Below are 21603 nucleotides of genomic sequence, written 5' to 3'. Positions count from 1 at the left end.
CAGATATAGTGTCGGATAGAGATAGAAGTTCAACAGTCATTTTTTGGAGGGAAATCTTCAAAAAGTTGGATACTACTTTGATATGAGTACGGCAGATCATCCGGAGTCTGATGGTCAAACTGAAAAATTTAACCAAATACTCGAGGATATGTTGCGTTCTTATGTTAGTAAGAAGCAATCTAATTGGGAAGAGTACTTGCCCTTATTGGAGTTTGTCTATAACAGCTCCAAACACTCAGCGACTGGATTTACACCATTCATGTTAATGTATGGATTCCAGCCGAGATCTCCGATGGCTGTAGGCCTAGAAAAGGAAAAGATTCAATCTATCAAGGTTTTCCTTGAAGATATGAATGATATGCCCAGAGCTGCACGCGAGAGCATCCGTAGCGCACAGGATCGCGCTAAAACATTTGCCTATAAAGGACGCAGACAAGTGACCTTTGCAGAAGGTGACTTTGTATTTTTAAAGGTTCTTGCGCAGTCAGCAACCATGAAAACGGGAATGTGTGATAAACTTTCTCCTAGATATTGCGGTCCTTTCAAGGTCCTTAAGAAGATTGGGGACGTAACCTACAAACTTGAGTTACCGGAGAGTTCTCAAGTTCATCCTGTCTTCCATGTCAGTAAACTGAAGAAATCAGTTCACGGGTTAGAGAACGCAGTTTCTCCAGAGATTTTAGTGGAATTGATCACTCCACCAAAGATACCACATGAACCGGAAAGGATTCTTGGGTATCGAGACAGATAAACCCGCAAAGAGTGTACCAGGAGGTACTTGTTAAATGGACAGATAGGGATGAGAAGTAGCAACCTGGGAACGCCGTAGTGCAATTTCCAAAAGGTTTCCCCAGTTGGTTTTCGAGGACGAAAACTCTTCTTAAGGGGGGGGTAATGTCACGTAGGCTGTAATGCCTGTGAACCGACGGCAGACCGGATGGCCATATCCGGGGTTCAGTGCGAGAGGACGCCCATGCGGAGTCATGGGCGGCCAGGCTAGTGTGGACGGCAGGCCACACACTATATAGCCTGGGGGATGAGGGGCAATCCTCATTCTTCCTCTATGGCTGGGTGGTGAGCCAGAGGCTGTCCCCTCTTGTGGTAATGCCCGTAGTGGCGTTACGAGAATGTAACACTAATCCGTAGTGGCGTTACGGGAATGTAACACGGGAACTAGAATTTAGTGGGGAATACTACAAGGATATGGGTGAGGTCACGCCATAGTATTATGTCCTATAGAATAACACGCCAGTACCTGTGTTTCAAACCACGGTATAGTGGAATGGCAAGGAAATCAACTCAAATATGAGAGGAGGACCTTTACAATGCTATGGCTGCGGTGGGCCACATCAAGTCACCAAATGCCCAAATAAGAATAGGACTCATATACACCAGCCACAATAAGTGGTGGACCACGCCCAATGACATGCCAGTGCTCACTTGCACTAAGTGTGGAATCGATCATCTGATCAAAGATTGTCCCTACCGAGCAAGTGGTTCTGCTTCAACTGCCAATTAGGCCACCATTCGTACCATTAGTGTACAATCTGGGAAGATCACACCGCTCAATGTCCTAACACGAGCTCAAGCTCAATTAGGTGACAAAGGAAGGAACCAAGCATATGCTACTATTTCTAGATTGGGTTGCAAGAGAAGAGTGAAGAAATTAGGAAAGGGGGGCACACGGGTTACAATCCAAGACGGATCTGAAGAAGATACAATTGACACCGGATCCATACAATCAAAGGAAGAGGGGGGTCAAGGGATTAATCTGGAAGGATTAGACCTGGGGAAACAAGGAGAACAACCAGCAACTCCAAAGGGGGTTGGTGAATACCCTAATGCCGACCACGAAGAAATAAGGAAGTTAGAGGATGCCAAAGCTTTAGTTGAAAAGTACCAACAAATTCATGAAACTAAGCCAAGGGCCAGCCGAGTAAGGGATACCATCTATCCACAAGATGAACCACCCCGCAATAGGACTTTGAACCTACCCACCCCGATTCCAGAGGGAACTGAAGAAGACTCCGAAACAAACACAATGACTAGAATGTTTGAGGAAAATGAGTTGGGGGTTTCCATTCATTCCTTCCCCATGGAAGAATACGAGACACCTTGATGGGAAGAACACTCTATATCCAAGGAACCCAGGGATATAGGAAGCCTAGCTATGGTATTATCCACAACTGTCCAAATGCCCTTGGGTCAATTGTTACACAATTCACCCACCTTATGGACAGATATAAAGAATGGGTCGAAGGAGGTCTAAGGCCAGTTGTTGATAATATTGATGATGCTCTGCCACCCTTGGCAGAAAGACCCTTGAGGCATACAAAGGAAACGCGAGTAGTTAAGATACCAGTTAACCAACTAGGACGCTACTATGAGAAATACGACACAAATGCTACCATCCTGATTCATCATAAGATACAAGGCATTAGCAATCTTGGATGGTGGGGCAGGTGTTAGCATCATTACCAAACATTGCTGGGAAAATTGAGGGAAGCCGGATCTAAAAAGAGTAGATCTAATCGCGTTAAGATGGCTGATGGAACATCTTTGAGACCCATTGGGCTCTTGGAAAATGTGAAGTTCAGACTCTTTATGTTCCACTATCATCATACATTTGTGGTCATGGACTTCCTATGCCAACGTGATACATATGACATGATATTGGGGACGACCCTTCATGAGGGAATCCAAGTTGGTGCATGATTGGGCCTTGGATCATGTATATGTATGCAGGGACTCACAAATATTGAAGATTGATCTAAGAGCATGGAAGGCACACCCTATGGAAGGGCAATTGTTCAGTAATAATGACCCGGTCTCACAAGAGCGAAACACATCCCTACAGATATGCCAGCCCACAGAGGGGGAGACCAAGGATGAGGAGGATACGGAGATGTATGCATCACTACCTCCCCTAGACTTGAGTGAGAATTGGATGCATGTGTTGGCCACAATTGATGTGATGCAACCTAAGGGAACCTGGTATTTGGAATCCGAAAACATCCCTATGACTTCTATCTGTATGGTTGATTGGCAAACCATGGATGGGGAGTCAATGGAGGAGACATCAAGTACAAAAGGTACCGTGGTGCAATTTCATACCAGTAATCAACGCATCAGGCGATGGCGGAGACAAAAACGGTACCTAGCCCAATGAAACGCATTACTGTGCGAAGCAGACCTACGGATGCCCAATGGTTGAGATACCTTGAGGTTACAAGGGTACATGATGAATTCTCCAAGGATTGGGGCAAAGAGTTGAGTAAAATATCATTGGAAGGGAGGGATCTAGAGAAAATCACCCTTAAGGAAACCGATACACCCAAACTTACAAAATCAAGACGCTGAAAACGCAACAAAGCCTTGGTAGAGAAAGAACATGAGGCCAAGAAAATCATGGAAAAAACCAAAAAGGACCAATGAGGATAAAACGGATGTACTCTCAGTGCTACGCCTGACCATTTTAAGAACTATACCATTGATGATCGGAGAGTGATCCGATTAATAGCCAACTAGGGTAAAAAAAGAAGAGCTATCAGCATCATACAATGGCCCGGCAGAAGTCAAGGAGGTTGATATTGCGAGATTAGGGGAAGAAGAAAGGCCCGTATATATTGCCAAAGATTTGACCTCTGTAGAGGAAAAAGAACTCATTGCTCTCCTCAAGGAATACAAGGATTGTTTCGCCTGGAACTATAAGGAAATGAAAGGGGTACCGCCCGAGGTGGTACAACATATACGATTCTAATTATGGAAGGATCACGGCCTACCAAGGAAGAAACCATACCAGATGAATCCAAAGCATGCAGCAATTGTAAAGGAGGAAATTGATAAGTTCATTTTGCTCTGCTGACTTTATCTATGAAATTGAACATACGGATTGGTTGTCACCTATTGTGATAGTACCTAAAAACAATGGGAAACTGAGAGTATGTGTCGATCTTAGGAAAGTGAATGCAGCCACTCGGAAGGACCATTACCTATTATAGTATCCTGAACATGTCTTGGAAAGAGAGTGGCTAGAAGGGAAGCGTACAGCTTCTTGGATGGGTTTTCAGGATACAATCACGTGTCCATAGCACCAGAAGACCAACATAAGACTGCCTTCAATACCATGTGGGGAACATTCGCTTACAAGGTTATGCCATTTGGTCTCACAAATGTCCCGGCAACCTTTCAAAGGTTAATGTGCATAGCTTTTAAGGACTACTTGTGCAAAAGTGGTTGGAAGTGTTTATTAATGATCTATGTGCACATTCTCGATGGGAAGATCATTTGAACCGTTTAAGGAAGGTGTTTGAATGTTGCTAATTATATCGGATATCACTAAATCCTTTGAAGTGCCAGTTCTAGGTCAAGCATGGTGTGATACTGGGACACATAGTCTCAAAAAATCTGATGATAGAAACGTCAAGTTGATCTTAGAACTACCACCGCCTACCTACTACAAAGGTGTGCAAATGTTTATGGGTCATGTGGGTTATTATCGATGCCTCATCGTATTTTATGCAAGAGGTTTATGATCGTCTTCTGAAGCAAGCCTTGGCAAGTGCACCCATTTTGCGACCCCCCAATTGGGATCTTATATTCCACGTACACATCGATGCATCAAATTTTGCAATTGGTTGCATGCTAGCCCAACCCGGTGAGTTCAAATTAGACTATCCAATTTGCTTTGCATCAATTGAATGATGCAGAGGTGAACTACACCACTACCAAAAGAGAAGGATTGGCCATGGTCTACGCAGTCAAGAAATATCGACATTATCTCTTGGCTAACAAGTTCATCTATATCTAGTGAATAAACCTTGCACCATAGGAAGAATCACACGTTAGCTACTATTGTTGTTGGAATTTGACTTTACTGTCACATGGTAAGGAAGGGAAAATAGCATGTGTTGGCCGACCACCTATCCAGAGTTCCAAATGGAGAACCAGCAAACTGGCATTGACGATGACCTTCTTGATACTTGTCTATTCAAATTGGATATGGTACCTAAGTGGAGTGATGAGATCTCAGAGTATTTGGCTTATGGCTTTCCGCAGGATGTACCCTTAAACAAAGATAAGATGTGGAGGCTTATCAAGCTTGCGGCACCATATCAATTGATTGCCGGAGAATTGTATAAACTGGGCAAAGACAATGTGCTCAGGTGGTGCGTAAGATAGGATGAATTTGTGACCATACTAGAAGAGTCTCATTCTGGGATAGCAGGCAGGCATTTTGCTAGAGAGATTACAGCTCGAAAGGTGCTCCAAGCTGACTCTAGTAGCCTACGTTATTCGGGGATGCCATAGAGTTTGTCAAAAGATGCAAAGAATGCCAACGTTTTGCTGTCCCACAAAAAAGTGACAAGATGCCACTAACCCCCATCATTGTCAAGCAACCATTTGAGAAATGGGGAATAGATTTTGTGGGGCCGATTAGTTCAGTGGCTCATCCATCACACAAGCCCGCTACATAATCGTAGCCACAGATTATTTCACGAAGTGGGCGGAAGCCAGAACTTCAAAGAAAGCTAATGCGCGAATAACTATGAAATTTGTATATGAGCAAATCATATCACGATTTGGTTGCCCATTAGAATTGGTGAGTGATCGCGGCTCGCATACCATTAATGAGGTGATTAATCAATCGCTTGCAGGATTCTTGGTAATCCATCGTAAATTGTCACCATACTACCCACAAGCAAATGGTCAAGTAGAAAGTACCAATAAGATTTTGTGTACCATCCTGACGAAAACTATGGAAGCAAATCGAATAGATTCGGAGCATAAGCTTACAGCAGCCCTTTGGGCCTACTGCACATCATATAAGGTGGCAATAGGATATACTCCTTTCCGTCTAGCTTATGGTGTTGAAGCGGTTATGCCCATGGAATACCTAGTCCCCCAAGCTTAAGAATTGCTATACGAGAATGTCTAACCGAAAATGCATTAGTTGAAAGGCTAATTGACTTGGAAAAACAGGATGAGACCCGATTGATAGCATCACACAGACTCATGGTTGAAAAGTTGCATAGAAAACATTGGTTTGATAGAAACCTCAAGCAGCAAAAAGAGTTAAAAATGGGGGACCTTGTCCTCATGTATGGTGTGGAAAGCACCAGGAAAAAGAAACTGAAATACCAATGTCTGGGATCATTCTGCGTATCAGAAATCACACCTCAAGGGTCTGTCCGAATAGAGACAATTGACGGCAAAATGGAGGGCTATGTCAATGATGGGAGTAAACTAAAAAAACACTTTGGACCATTAACCCAGGAGATGCTCTTCCAAGAACACCTCTTAAAACAACAAAAACAATTAGTAAAAGAAAAGATCCAGCAAGTGCAAGACAAGGCTAAAGCTAGGCAAGCAAAAGCTAAAATGGAGAAGGACCTGATTCATGTCAACATGGCGTCCATAACCCTTGTGGACAAAGAGGATCTAAACATTGAACCAGCAAGACTCAAGTTGGGACTCACAACAAACAAGGGCATTGCAACAAGTGTTCGAGCCACAACCTAATCTCATATGATACTTGCATAGCCTTAGGGAGACCAAACATTGAACACACGGATGCAAAAGTTTGTAGTGTGCACTTAACAACCACAAAGGCCGTTGGGTATTTAAATGTTAACATTTTCATCAGTAATAATCCCTTGGTTGGAAAGGTGTTTTTGTAATGCCTGTATAGGTACAATGGAAGAGGAGATGATCTTAGGACGATCCTGGATCTGTGCCAACAAGTGCAATATCCAATGGGAAGATAGAATAGCATCGCTAACCATCAGTGAAAGGGTCATGTCCATACCATTATGGACCTTGACAAATCAAGGCAAACAAATCGCTGTAGAGACAGTACCTCAAAAAATAGAATCTACACCCAGCGTGTTGAAATTACCTACACAAAACCCAACATACAAGAGTACATATAACTGGGTACCCAAGATTCACCCCAAGGGTCAATGTGCGAGGAAAGAACCAATGAATGATGAATGTTCTCATGAGAGAACCCAGTTCAAAAGTCAACCATTGCCACCATCGATAAAGTGGCAGAAGGTCAAGCACTTTTGCAGAAGCCTCATGACTGTTGTCAACAATGGATCCGAAAGGACCTACTGCAAGCACAAGGCTATTATCAAGGCAATACAACAATATGGCTACCCAAAAGAAAATCTATGACAAACACCACAACAGGTTTGAATCAATATACAAAAGAGGGTGAGCGCTTTCAACATCAACTCCCCAAAAGGGCAAACCCCACACTTGCACTTGTTGGAGAAGGAAGCAAATTCAACAACCTGAGTTGAAAATGACTCGAGCAACAATAACACCTACAGTGAATACACAATTGAAAAAGATATGTGAAGGAAAAAGCAAGGGTGTCCCAAGTATAAGCAATACACAACCAGACACTGCAACAAAAATATTTAATTGGGTGGAAGGAACACTAAAAACCTCCCAATTAGAATTAAAAAGATTTCATCAAAAAATGGCTAAAAGTGCTAAGGAAAACCTTTGGTTTCCATGGTAAAATTAAAAGAAAAAAAAGAAAAGCAATGCATGATCATGTGCATGTGGGAGTGTTTGAGCATAAAAGTTTGAAATTCGATTTTATAAACTTTATGTAAAATTACAGAAAAATGTTTCACGCCGTGAAGTACCCCAAACTGTTTCATGATGTGAACCATTTTAGTGTTTCATGCCGTGAAATGCCTCAAACTGTTTCACGACGTGAACCATTTTTTAGTGTTTCACACCGTAAAACGGTAAGAACTACGACACCAATCACAAAATGACACGTGGATTGTTCATTTAACATAGCCGCCCTGTCCGCGATGACTACGCTATAAAATTGATTTTCTTCCTTGATTTCGTCACTTTACACTCGGTGATTTTACGTTTTCCTTCTTCAATTGCTTGCGCACATTCGCCTTCTTGCTCTCCCAACATCGCCTACCCGACTTATCAAGGTAGGAGCTTTTTTTGTTGTTTTTTCCCCTTTTTCTTTCTTTTGTATGTATATATTTTGTGAGCCAAAAAGGACATGTGTTTAGAATAAATCTTTTGCTTTATAAATGCATGTTCATGGATTGATCAAAGATTGACATGCATTATCAATAAAATGAAAAAAACTGTAAAATGATCATCTTTCTAAGTAAAATCTCCATCCATACATAGTTGTAGAAAACGAAAAAGACAAGCCTGCATTTTCACGGAAAGTTTGTCACGTCTACTATTTCACGCAAGATCTTCACATCCCCACATTTAACGCTTCACGTGAGACATTCACGTCCCCAAACTTCACGTGGGACATTCACGTCCCCATTTCACGCTTCACGTGAGACGTTCGCATCCCCAAACTTCACGTGGGACATTCACGTATGTTGTTTCACGTGAGACATTCACGTCCCTAAACTTCACGTGGGACATTCACATCTGTTGTTTCACACAAGATCTTCATGTCCCTAAAACTTCACGTGGGACATTCACGTCTACTGTTTCACGGCCACACTCACGCTTTGACTTTCACGGCCCTAAACTTCACGTGATGTCTTTCACGCCTACATTTTCACAAAAAGACTCACGCCTTCAAGTTCATGATTGCTACTTCACGGAAGACCCTCACAAACCTTTTCCTCACATACTACCACTAATTTAAAAAAAAAGAAAAAAAAAAGAAAAAAGAAAAAAGGTAGCTTCCACCAGTCATTCGACTGACCATGTCTAGTTACACAGATGTCTATTTCACAATCTGAGTCACGAGAGCAACCACCTCCAACACAAGCTAGCACTGCCTAGGGTCCCAAGTTGCAGTAAGCTAAGGACCAACTTCTTGGGCCCTTATGCCCAGTCCTCCAGGGTACTCTCATCAGAAAAGAGGTCACTACACCACATGGGAAAATCACTCCTGCAGTGCCACAGTAAGGAGTGCCTCCACCTATTAGAAGATGGGGAAGTAAAAGAAAAGCTGGAAAAAGTCGACCTCGACAAAAATGGCTGCAGTGCTACACCCAGAGTGATCGACACCGATCTCTGCGCAGAGTGTCTCTGTACTTATGTCAAGCAGACAAAAAGAGGCAAAATTACAAAGGTAGATGGCACCACGGAAGAACTGCTAGTTATAGAAGACCTCATCAGAGAAGCTCTACAGCTCCCCACGGCGGTAGTGAAGGCCCACAGACACAATGCCCATCAAGGAGATGTTAAAGAGAGATTCTTATAACTCCAATGGGGTGGAGTACGAGAACATCAAGGATGAAGCCAATGAAAAAGCCTACAGAACAATGTTGTTAAATGATGCAGATCAAACCAGTTGTTGACAGATATAACAGGGTCAGCCTTAACAAGATAGCAAAAGCTCATGAAGAGAAGGAGGATGATTGGGTCTTTTTCATGCATAAAGAAATGGAAAATTACATCAAGGCACATCAGTCCAAGGTCAGCAACCCATACCTGTTAACACAAATACTTAACCATGTGGCATAGAGGCCAATAAAAAATGAACCAGAGGAAAGCTTGTCACTAGCCCTAATCCCCAATCAACCTATAGAATCTACTGGAAGGGTGGAAGAAGGACAAGTAGTGTTAATGGAAACACAATAGCTCATAAAGTCAATCAAGAATGATCGAAAAAAGAAGATTGACAAAAGGATGAGAGGGCTACTAGTGGATGTCACCAATAGAATCTCAACAATTGGAAGCAGTTGTGGAATCAAAGATCAAGACATACCAAGATGCTCTCCAAGAAAAACTACAAAGCCCTACTGTGCAGGAACAACACCAACAGCTCTCCCCTCCAACGAGCCCTACACAACTAATATTCAAAGACCTCTCCCCGCTCAAGGATTCACAAATCAAGGGTATACCAACAGAAGGAGCTGAAGAACAAATACAAAAGGCCATACCTTAGAAGGACCAAAACACGAGGAAGCATCAGTTGCACCACTAGAATTGGAGAAGCCAGGAGAATCTAGTAAGAGGCCGCACTCACCAGATACATCCAGTCCAAGCAAAAACGAAGCAGGTTGGATGACGATGAGCCACTGCCGCATCTTGGCTCTTTCAAAATTGGAGAGCAATAACTTAGTTTTGAGTCAAACCATTGTACAAAAAATCAATGAGAATGCTGACTTGAATGCAAGGCTGGAGCAAGCAAAGGAGCAACTACAAAAGGAGATAACTCACACATAGAACCTAACAACTGGGCATGCCAAGGAAATGCAAGAGTACCAGGAGGGCGCAAAGCATAATGAGGATATGCTTCGACAACAAATAGAGCTCCTCATGGCCAACCTCAAAGAAGAACAAGAAAAAGTATAAGGACTACATGAACGAGAGCAAGCTAACAAAGCGCATGCGAAAAAAATCAAGGCTCTTAATGAGATAATCATCACCAACAAAACAGAGGAGCAAAGAATCCAAGAGACAATATCACAACTACAAACACAATTATAGGATACACAAAGACTGGCAGCACAACAATAACTCAAATTACTAAGGCCCATCAAAGAGAAGCTACTACCAGAAGAGCACAAGAAGTGGCAACAAGAAGATTCGAAGAACTGGATGCTGAGCGGATGATCAGAGAGACAGCCATTTCCAACCAGCTCAGCAATGTTGATATTCGCACGCAAGAACTAGCCCGCCAACTGGCCACACAAGAAAGGAGTCCAAGGCTAGAGCCCACATATGATTTGGGTACCCTCCTTGAGCGCGCCTCGAAATTGGGATAGTTGCTAGTAACTCCTCAGGCCCCTTCTCAAACTATTACCTTGTTTTTATTTACAATAACACTCTCCTTACTCAATATGACATCAACTTAGCTGAAGATATTAGCTTAGGATAATTGACCCTTATTAAACAAAATACTGAACGAGATGCTGACCCAATAGTCATTATGGGCATTTTAAGGGGGGATCTTCTATTAACTAACCTGCAAGATATCTTCTTTTATCCCTTGCATCCTATAGTTCTCAAACTCCATAGCTGGTGTCGTGTATTACAAAATTCAGACATCTTGGATAACAGTGTCGACAAACTCGATCTGTTTGTTCTAGATGGCATACCAGCGACACCTGCCAACTACAAGGTCGTGGCTAACACTTATCAATGGGTAATTAGTCACGGGTGGCTAGAAGTATATAATACTCACCAATATTTAAATCTTTGTGAGTCTACCTTATATCACTTGGTGGGCATACTCAAGCTGTATACTAATATACACAAGCATTTAGAGGCTATGCTCACCAGCGTCAGCTATAATTTTGATGCCACTCACATAAATTACCCATATATTGATAACAAAGAAATCTCTGAAATTCAAAACTTTTTCAAAGCGCATAAACCTAGCCACCCACCCCCTAGTTCGGGTCAAGGCGAAGATGAGGGTCCATCTTCCTTTTTCAAAAACATTTACCTTGTATGTTCTAATATCGCAAGTAGGCTTCTTAACCCTTATCCTAGCGCGCCACCTACTAACTCTTCCCAAGGTGAATGTATATACACTTCCTTCTCTCCACAAAAATTAGATTTCCCCACTAACACTCTTGCCCCTGGATGAGGAGATATTGGCACCTATCCCAACTCCAATACGGCAACCTCAGGAGGTACGTAATCTGTCGCTAGTTGATAATGTTGCGCCTTACACTGACAATAATGTTTTGGATTCCTTGACAGCTATAGAATATGAAGAGTTTATACAACAAGGCAATCCACTGTTAAAGCCAAAGCTTATGTTCAAGGTGCTAATGCAGATTACTCCGTTCGATCCTACTAGCAAGATTCTTCCAGAGGCATATTCTGCAGTCACACCCACACGGCAACACTATGTACCATACCCTCTCCGTGTGCCACCCGTCTAGAATTAGAGGAATTACTTCCATTAGTAGGAGAGGGAACATTGTGGGAAAATGTCGCCAAACACACAAAGCTTGCGAACCCCCATCTCTCAGATGTGTTGGAAATTTGCCTGGTCACTTTCATGATCAGTTATAGTTACAGAAGATGGAGGAGGTGACACCAGAGGAGGATACACCACCATCCACACAAATGAAGAAGCACCACAGCTACCGAATTTTGAAGTGCAACCTACATGGAGAAAGGAATTCTTAACACTGCCTAAATACAACAACATTTACATGAGTGTGCCACCAACACTACGAGTGGATCCACTCTACATGCCTATCAAGAGGAGATGGACATTGCTAGAGTTTAAAGATGCTAAATTGGATCAGGGCTTGGCGAAAAATCCCAGATCCTACAAATCGTAGCCAGTGTAAGGTTCATGAAATTATTGGTGGTTCTCATAGACCAACCTAAAGAACTTTATGATGGATTTGAGGCTCAGTACCTATAGTTCGATATGAACGAAGGGCCATCAGACAAGGGTATCATGCTGTATTACCACCGTCTATGATGTCTTCCAGCATATATGCACCTAACATTTGAAGACATGATCGACACAGGATTCTGGAAGTCCCATTTGGCGTTCCGCCGCACACTCCGAAAACTCCAGTCCCATCGCAATTTCTACCGACATGAGTTCGGTGACCAGGTCTTCCGACCTCAGTAAACAGGTTCTAAGGACATAACCTACATCAGGAAGGGGGGGATGCTAATTCCATTCGGATTAACACCATGATCCTCAATTGAGGACATTAATAAGTGTCATGTAAAGGCACTATAAAGGTTGTACAGCATGAGAGATTGGCCACCCAAGGTCTAGTTAATAAGTTTTGGGCACCCAAGTGTGAATAAGAGCCAATTGTATATAAGGTATTTTCTCATAATGAAAAGGACACAATCCCCTTTGTGCTATTGAGAGCTCTTCCCTTGTACTTTGTGAGAGAGTGAGGAGGGAGTGAGATCATTCTAGCATTGTGCCTCTTTCATGATTGTGTGTTTATGCTTGTATGAGTGAGAGAGAGTGTCATTGGCCTATGCGATGGTATGAGCGACTCCACGGTGACAATGTGAAGGTGGAGCTTGGAGTTTGGAGCATAAACGCGAGTTTGGAGGCCTCAAGAGACACAAGCTCGAAGCATTGGTAAGTACCCCACAACAGTTGTATTCTACTGCTTGTCCAATAGGTGAATGTGTGTAGAGTTCCCTCTTGGAGGTATGGTAGCCCATAATACACATTTCATGTATAATAGGCTTAATACCTCTTGGTCTTGATGTTGTTTCATCATCTTCTTTGCCTTCTTGTGGCGATCATGACTTCCTTCACCCACTTGCTTCTTAGCTTAAAAGAGTTGACTCTACCTGATCCATCTCTTGATTTTCGCCTACAAGGTAAGACAAAAGACTTTAACTTGGGTACCAATATAGATTAAAAAAACTTGATACAAAAGCATACATGACTAGATCTACCTTTTGTTTTAGCATATACTCTTTGCAATGATTGAGCTTTATATTCATCTTGGAATTCATTATCACCCTCATCCACTATGTTGCTCATTTGACATTGTATCATCATTTTCTAGTACATCTATGCCTGCAAATGTCTTCCTTGTTAAGGTTAGGACCGTCTATTCTTTCTTGAATTTTTCTAACTTTTTCACACCACTCAGTTAGAGATGCATCTTGATCCACCAGATTGGAGCATGTCACCTCCAATGATCATGTCTCAACATCATCCATAGTCATGACAATACATTTTCTTCTTTTAAGGACGCATTCCACAAGTGCAACTGCTCCAGTCAATACATCAATGACATATTTGTGCTCTGTGCAAAGTCCCATGAAGAGATCTAATGAGCTCATAATTTTTGATATTAGAACTAAATTTGACCTTCTTTTCCTCTTCCTGGCTCAAAGATAAACTCCATGAAATGTACACCTTTTGGAATTGGTGGTGGTGAACCTTATCAATGGTCTCAAACATGTCCACCTTGCTTATGAAAAGAACCACAACTACAACTCCCAAGGTGCCACTTGTCCAACTTTTGGAGCTACCCATGTCATAGCTTCCTATCTCGTAATCCCACAACTTATAGAAGTGTTCCAATCTTTGCAAAGTCTATAAACACAACAAGAACATATTGGATTTCTGTATTGAGGTCATTCAAACCTTCAATGCGAACTTTGAAAGAGTCATAGTCCACAAAGTTGGTCCCTTGCGAATGTGGGCATCCAATACTGCTAGACCAAAGTTGGTCCCTTGTTGCGAATGTGGGCATCCAATACTGCTAGACCAAAAGCAATAGGATGGTTTTTTTGGTTCACCTCTTTGATCTTTTGATGTCCATGCCAATTATTGTAATGCTCCATGGGAGTGCTTGCTCTTCAAAAACCTGACTAGTTGCTTTTCTAAACAAGTAAAGCAAGTAAGATATTACTATCTTTGGTAGGGATGGAGTGACTTTTTTACCATTGAGCCTATCTTTTACCCAATCCATAGATTAAGGCCCTAATTTATCATACTCCTTCTCCCCTATCTGGTATGTGTTACAAATTTCATCCCAATATTTATGCGTTGTTGTAGGTCGTGGGAGAATGCTATGATTTCCTCCCGGAGGACATGATCTATTTTCATTTTCTTTATAACTTCCTCCATGTCTTTGAAGTCACCCATGTTTTTTTCCTTTTTTTAGTAGAACTTTTCCTTTCATTATATCACCCTGAAGTGACATGGTCTCATCTAGCAAAAGGCCTACAGTACATCTAAATAAGGTTGGTCTTAGTGTCGCAGCAGGTGCCTGGAGCTTGATTAATTCGCCACCCTTGAGAGTACTCTCTCTCTCTCTTTACTTTATCAATAGAGACAACAACTTTAAGTTCTCCCTTTGTGTCTAGGAGATTCCCATGTGTATATTCATCCACAATAAATTACCAAATTTTGAAAATATCATCTTCACAAAAAAGAAGGTGACCATCTATCTTGTAGAAGCCATTTTGAAGTGTGTGCTCGGTGAGTCGGTTGTCTCCATAAAGTTCTACAATTGAGAACTCTCTCTCTTTACTTTATCTCAATAGAGACAACAGCTCTAATTTCTCCCTTTGTGTTTGGGAGATTCACATGTGCATATTCATCCAAAATAAATTGCCAATTTTTGAAAATATCATCCTCACAAAAAAGAAGGTGACAATCTATCTTGTAAAAGCCATTTTGAAGCATGTGCTTGGTTGTCTCCATAAAGTTATGCATTAATAATATGAAAATGTGGTTAGTAAGATAATTATGAGAATAAAATTATTGAGAACTTTGAATATTTTTGGAAGATTATGATAAATATTTACAATCCAATCATGGTGATCTACACTATGTTTGGGCCTTTGTGGTCGACCACATGCCAACCATTGGCCCCTTTGCTTGAGTGAGTTGATCTGAGAATGGTTCCTTTTGCATGGACTTGAGTGAGTTTATTTGAGAATGGCTCCTTTTTCATGGACTTGACAATAGAAATGTTGGTATCCTTGGAGATCAAAGTTATTATTTTTGGGGGGCAATTAACTATGATGTTTACCTTTTGGTACTGAAACTTTTGCTTCATAACCTTCAGCTTTTGATTGTCTAAATTTTGCAATCCCTTTGCTACACTAATTGAATGTTGACCAGAGATGATTCAGTAACAAGCATTAGACATCTTTGAGGCTCAAATATTCTAGTGGCTTGTTTGTATTTGGATCATACGATGCTCATGCTTTGGGTGAGTGTCATATCACATCTTATTAATTTCACCCACCAATCCTTACTGAGCTTCCTATAAAAATATTGAAGGGGTGCACATTTACACTTCAATACATCAATATTGAACACTTTTTCCATGCTAAACTTGTAATATTGGTTTTGGCTTTCCAAAGTGAGCACTACTTGTTTAGATTGTCGAGCAAGTGATGAAGGGACCAAATCCTCTCCATCTAAATCTATGACCTCATTCTCTATTTCCATTGGCTCTTCCATATTAGCAGGCACTAAAGCAAGCACGTTGTTATCATTTGTAGGGGTAGAGGCTGGCACATTACCACTCGCTTTGTTAGTGTGTTTCTTTGATTTACTGAGTTGTTTGTTTTGAAAGACCTTTTGGATTTTGCTGGTTATGAGCTTCTTGGCTTCTTCTTGAAGTATTCTCTTATTTTGAGACAGAGTTGGAACTTTCTCTTTGGGTGTCTTTTTAGAATCCTTTGAAGTGGCCTCTTGAAGTGATCTCTTCCTTCCTTGTTTTGGAACCTTCTCTATGTAGTATCTTAAACATTCTTTTAAAATTGTGTGTCTTTTGTGGTAGGTTGATGTGATGTAGTGGATACAATATGATCCTTAAGAGTCTTTCCAATGCCCCTCTTGGTAGCCACTACATGAAGCCTTTCACAAGTTGGGTGTATTTCTCAAGATCAAGCTTATTATAGTAATTGATTTTGAGGCCAATCTTCCCAATACTATTCTCCAATCCATCTTTGCTACCTTTCATATAAGAAAGATGTAAGCCATTGAATGGAAGCAAGATCTCATTAGCTACCTTCTCTGTCGTATTTGGAACCACAGTGAAGGTGATACAAGGGACACCTTCATCACTAGCATCTTCCACTACATTTGTAATAATCCCCATGTCTCCATATTATTCATGATTTTTTGTCAAGTATAGGTGAATGTCATCTTTATACATTGCCTCATGTCATACCTCTTTACTATCTTTAAGTTTGGAGGATTGTATTTGGGCTTGTTTACAAGTGGACCACTCTCTAAGTAGAAGGTCTTCTTTGGTGGCTCCATGCCTACACAACAATTTTAAAAATCAAATAATAACAGGATGTAGAGACTGTGAATAGTAAAATTTTAATTAAAAAGAAAAAAAACCTTATGAAAATAGAATTTTTTTAAAACTTAAACTTTATGTGTAGTTATCATCAAGTGCAAGAATCGTGGTAGACCGAAGTCTAAAAAAACAATCATGACTATGTATGGAAGTGTAGGCTATGTGTTACAAAGAAAAGAACAAATTTGGCGACCTACTATATGTGTGTGTGTAGATCAGATTACCATGGAGGCTCAAACTTGAGTTTGAGCATATGTAGGGCTATTTGAGTTGGTGATTATGATTAAGATGGAGGAGAAGTGACATGGTGCTCAAACTCAATTTTGAGCTTGCATGAATGTGTATGGAAGTGTAGGCTATGTGATTTGAAAAAAAGTTGAGATTTAGAGCTTTATTGGTCGATATGTGTGTGGATGAAATGGCTATGGAGGCTCAAAGCTGGGTCTGAGCCTCTATAAGGCTATCCGAGATGTTTGTTCTCATGGTTGAGATGGAGGGGGCTCAAACTCAAGTTTGAGCCTACACGACTTTGTATGAAAGTGTAGGCTATGTGTCTTGAAGGAAAACAAAACATTGGAGACTTCATTGGTCTATATGTGTGTGGATGAAATGAATATGAATTTTAGCCTCTTTAGGACTATTTGAGTTATTGTTGTTCATGGTTGAGATAGAGGGAAAGTGGCATGGGGCTCAAACTTGAGTTTGAGCCTTCATGAATATGTATGGAAGTGTAGGCTATGTGTCTTGAAGGAAAACAAAAAATCGGAGGCTTCATTGGTCTATATATGTGTGGATGAAATGACTATGAGTTTTTTCCTCTTTAGGGCTATTTGAGTTGTTGGTGCTCATGGTTTGAGATAGATGGGAAGTGGTATGGGGCTTAAACTCAAGTTTGAGCTTGCATGATTGTGTATGTTAGTGTAGGCTATGTGTCTTGAAGGAAAACAAAAATTGGAGACTTCATTGGTCTATATGTGTGTGAATGAAATGATTATGAGTTTTAGCCTCTTTGGGACTATTTGAGTTGTTGGTACTCATGGTTGAGATAGAAGGTAAGTGGCATCAGGATCAAACTCAAGTTTGAGGCTACATGACTGTGTGTGGAAGTGTATGCTATGTGTCCCAAAGAAAAGAACAAATTTGGAGTCTAAAGAGGCTATGGAGGCTCAAAATTGAGTTTGAGCCTCTATTATCATAGATGTTGGTTCTCATGGTCGAGATAAAGGGGAAGAGGCATGAGGCTCAAACTCAAGTTTGAGCCTACACGATCGTGTATGGAAGTGCAAGCTATGTGTCTTAAAAATGATAACAAACTTGGAGACTTTATTGGTCTATACATATAAGATTGAGATGACTAACAAACTTGGAGACTTTATTGGTCCATACATATAAGCATGAGACGACTATGGAAGCTCAAACATGAGTTTGAGCCTTCGTAGGGCTATTTAACTATGGAAGCTCAAACTTGAGTTTGAGCCTCCATAGGGCTATTTGAGTTGTTGGTGTTCATGGTCAAGATAGAGGGAAAGTGTCATGAGAATCAAACAGACTACATGGCCATGTATGTAAGTGTAGGTTATGTGCCTTCAAGGTGAAAACAAAGTTGGAGATTTGATTAATCTATATGTATGAGCATGAAATGAGTATGAAGATTCAAGCTTGAGTTTGAGCCTCTATAGGGTTATTTAAGTTACAAGCACTAATGGTTAAGACAAAGATGGAAGTGTGGCTTAAAGATGAAAACAAAATGGAGACTTGATTGGTCTATACGTTTGAGCACGAGATGACTATGGAGGCTCAAAGTTGAGTTTGAGCCTCATACCGTTTTCCCTCTATCACAACCATTTGCACCTGTAATTCAAATAGCCCTATAGAGGCTCAAAGTCAAGTGGAAGTTACATCCTCCACCTATAAGGACACTCACTCCTCTCACTCTCTACTCTCTCTCACACAAGAAGCAAAGAGGAACATGCAGCAAGAATTCCACATCTCTACTTTCAACTCTCATGCACATATCACAAACAAGAGGAAGTAGATAACATAAGACTCAGCTGGCACAAAGGGATATTATTTTGACAAATGCAATGCCGAGCTATCTCGTCGCCTAAGCCAAAATAAGGCATGAAATTAAACCAATTACTAATATTGACACACGGTTAACTTAAATATAATAATGATATGTTTGACACTGTAGACTGTATTCACACCCTATGCACAAACCATCATCAATGCAGCACCTTAGCCAGAACCATCACAGTGTTCATCACCTATCTCACCAATATTAACCATGTCAGCTACAAATAATGAATTGGAATCCACACAATTAATCCCAACTTGACAATGTAAAATAGGCACAAACACATACACCAATAATACACTAGCATGGCCCCATATACATATACCAATAATACATTGGCCCACCCATGATACCACCTCGTCAGCATGGTACAATGGTCACCCAAGAATCCCCAAAATACATATATAATGTAAAATATCTAACAAAAAAGAATGGAATGCAACTTGTCATAGTGGGGACTTACCTTGCTTTTGTGAGCTCGACCTCAAGCTCAACTAGTTGTTATTTAGCACAGTGTTACCTATAATACCAATAACACTACATATACCAATAATACACTGGCCCACCCACCACAATACCAACTCTTCAACATGGTACAATGGTAACCCAAGCGTCCCCAAAATACCCAAAGAGGGTAAAATATCTAACAAAAGGGAATGGAATGCAACTTGTCATAGTGAGGCTCAACTAGTTATTGAAGCTCAAAATTTAACAGAGTGTTACCTATAATACCAATAACACTAGCATGGCCCCATATACATAAACCAATAACACTAGCATGCCCCCATCTACATATCCCAATAATACATTAGCCCACCCACGATACCAACTCGTCAACATGGTATCATGGTCACCCAGGTATCCCCAAAATACCCAATGGTCACCCAAAGTGTCGCCAAAATACCCACAGAGGGTAAAATATCTAACAAAAAGGAATGGAATGCAACTTGTCATATAGTGGGGACTTACCCCACTCACTCTCATGAGCTCGGCCTGGAATATCAACTAGTTGTTGAAGCTCCACTCTCTTCAATCCCTCTTCCAAGTTGTCACCATGGAATCTACATCCTCCACCTATAAGGACACTCACTAACATAATACTCAACTGGCACAAAGGGATATTGTTTGACAAATACAATGTCGAGCTATCATCGCCTCTAAGGCAAAATAAGGCATGAAATTAAACCAATTACTAAGATTGACACACAATCAACTTAAATATAATAATGATATGTTTGACACCATAAACTGTATTCACACCCTATGCACAAACCATCATGAATGGAGCATCTCAGTGGTGGGAGCCATCACACCGCTCCATCACCTATCTCACCAACATTAACCATGTTAGTTAAAAATAATGAAGCGGTATCCACATAATGAATTAACCATGTCAGTTAAAAATAATGAATTGGTATCCACATAATTAATCTTGACTTGATGACGTAAAATAGGCACAAACACATACACCAGTAATACATTATCTCAGTATTTAACATAGTGTCACCTACATACCAATAACACTAGCATGGCCCCATATACATATACGAAGAATACACTAGGTCATGGACCCACCCATAATACCAACTCGTTAGCATGGTACAAGGATCACCTGAGTGTCCCTGAAATACCCATATAGTGGTAAATATCTAATAAAAAGGAGCATGGTGGCTCTCTAAAAGTGGTGCCACAAATGTTCTGCCTATTTCCAGCCCTACTTTAAACTTTACTCATTCACAAGCAAGCAAGAATGGAATGCAACTTGTCATGGGGGCTTATCCTGCTCTCAAGCTTGACCTCTTGAAGTCCTTAAGCTCAACTAGCTATTGAAGCTCCACTCTCTTAAATCCCTTTTCCAAGCTATCACCATGGAAGTTACATCCTCCACCTACAAGGACACTCACTCCTCACACTCTCCACTCTCTCTCCACACAAGAAGCAAAGAGGAACATGCACCAAGAATCCCACAGCTCTACTCTCAACTCTTGTACACATATATCACAAACAAGAGCAAGTATATAACATAAGACTTAACTAGCATAAAGGGAGATTGTTTGTGTTAAGTCTCTAAAGTTACCTCCTTCACTATAGCCCAACGATATCTACTGGGCTCAAATCTACCTTCCACAAACTATTGGTATCTACTTTAAGTACTCTCTCATGTTAATTTGCAAATGGTGTCTTGCCACTAACTTTTAAAGAAAAATACTATTACTGAAAAAAATAAGCTAACCTTTAGCCCATCATTTTACAACAAAGCACATGCAATATTGAATGTGACATGAAGAAAATATAGAAAATGTAAGTAGTTAAACAAAATCATCCAATCATAGCTTTTGAAATTTGATAAAACTACCTTTGAGTGACCTAGTCCCCGAACTCCTCACAATTTGGCTACTTAAGGTAGAACCAAAAAAAGTCCCTAAACTTCTAAAGTCCCCTAGGGCCTAGAGTGTTTTCTAATGGTTGAAATTGGGTGAAAGACTTGAAGAATTTTTAGAGTTGATTTTTGCATGCTTTTTTCTTTAAACGAAAAAAAACTTTCACAAACATGCGCCTTGTGTGTGTGATTAGTAATAAGTACATATATGACATGCGAAAGTAAGGAGGGGCATGTGAGACTCATAAAGAGGGGAAGGACACCATAGCCTAAAGGGCTACTTGGCTTTCTTGTGTTCACAAAGGAGCATCACTGCATGCCAGTGCATGGTCTCTTAAGTAATGTGTGTATACTACGTAAAGGGGGGGTAGCAATTTGACTTTGAAGCTTTG

This window comes from Cibotium barometz, chromosome 53, assembly GCF_041138505.1.
Source record: "Cibotium barometz isolate CiBa-2024 chromosome 53, ASM4113850v1, whole genome shotgun sequence".
Lineage (NCBI taxonomy): Eukaryota > Viridiplantae > Streptophyta > Polypodiopsida > Cyatheales > Cibotiaceae > Cibotium > Cibotium barometz.
This window is presented reverse-complemented; position numbering follows the sequence as displayed.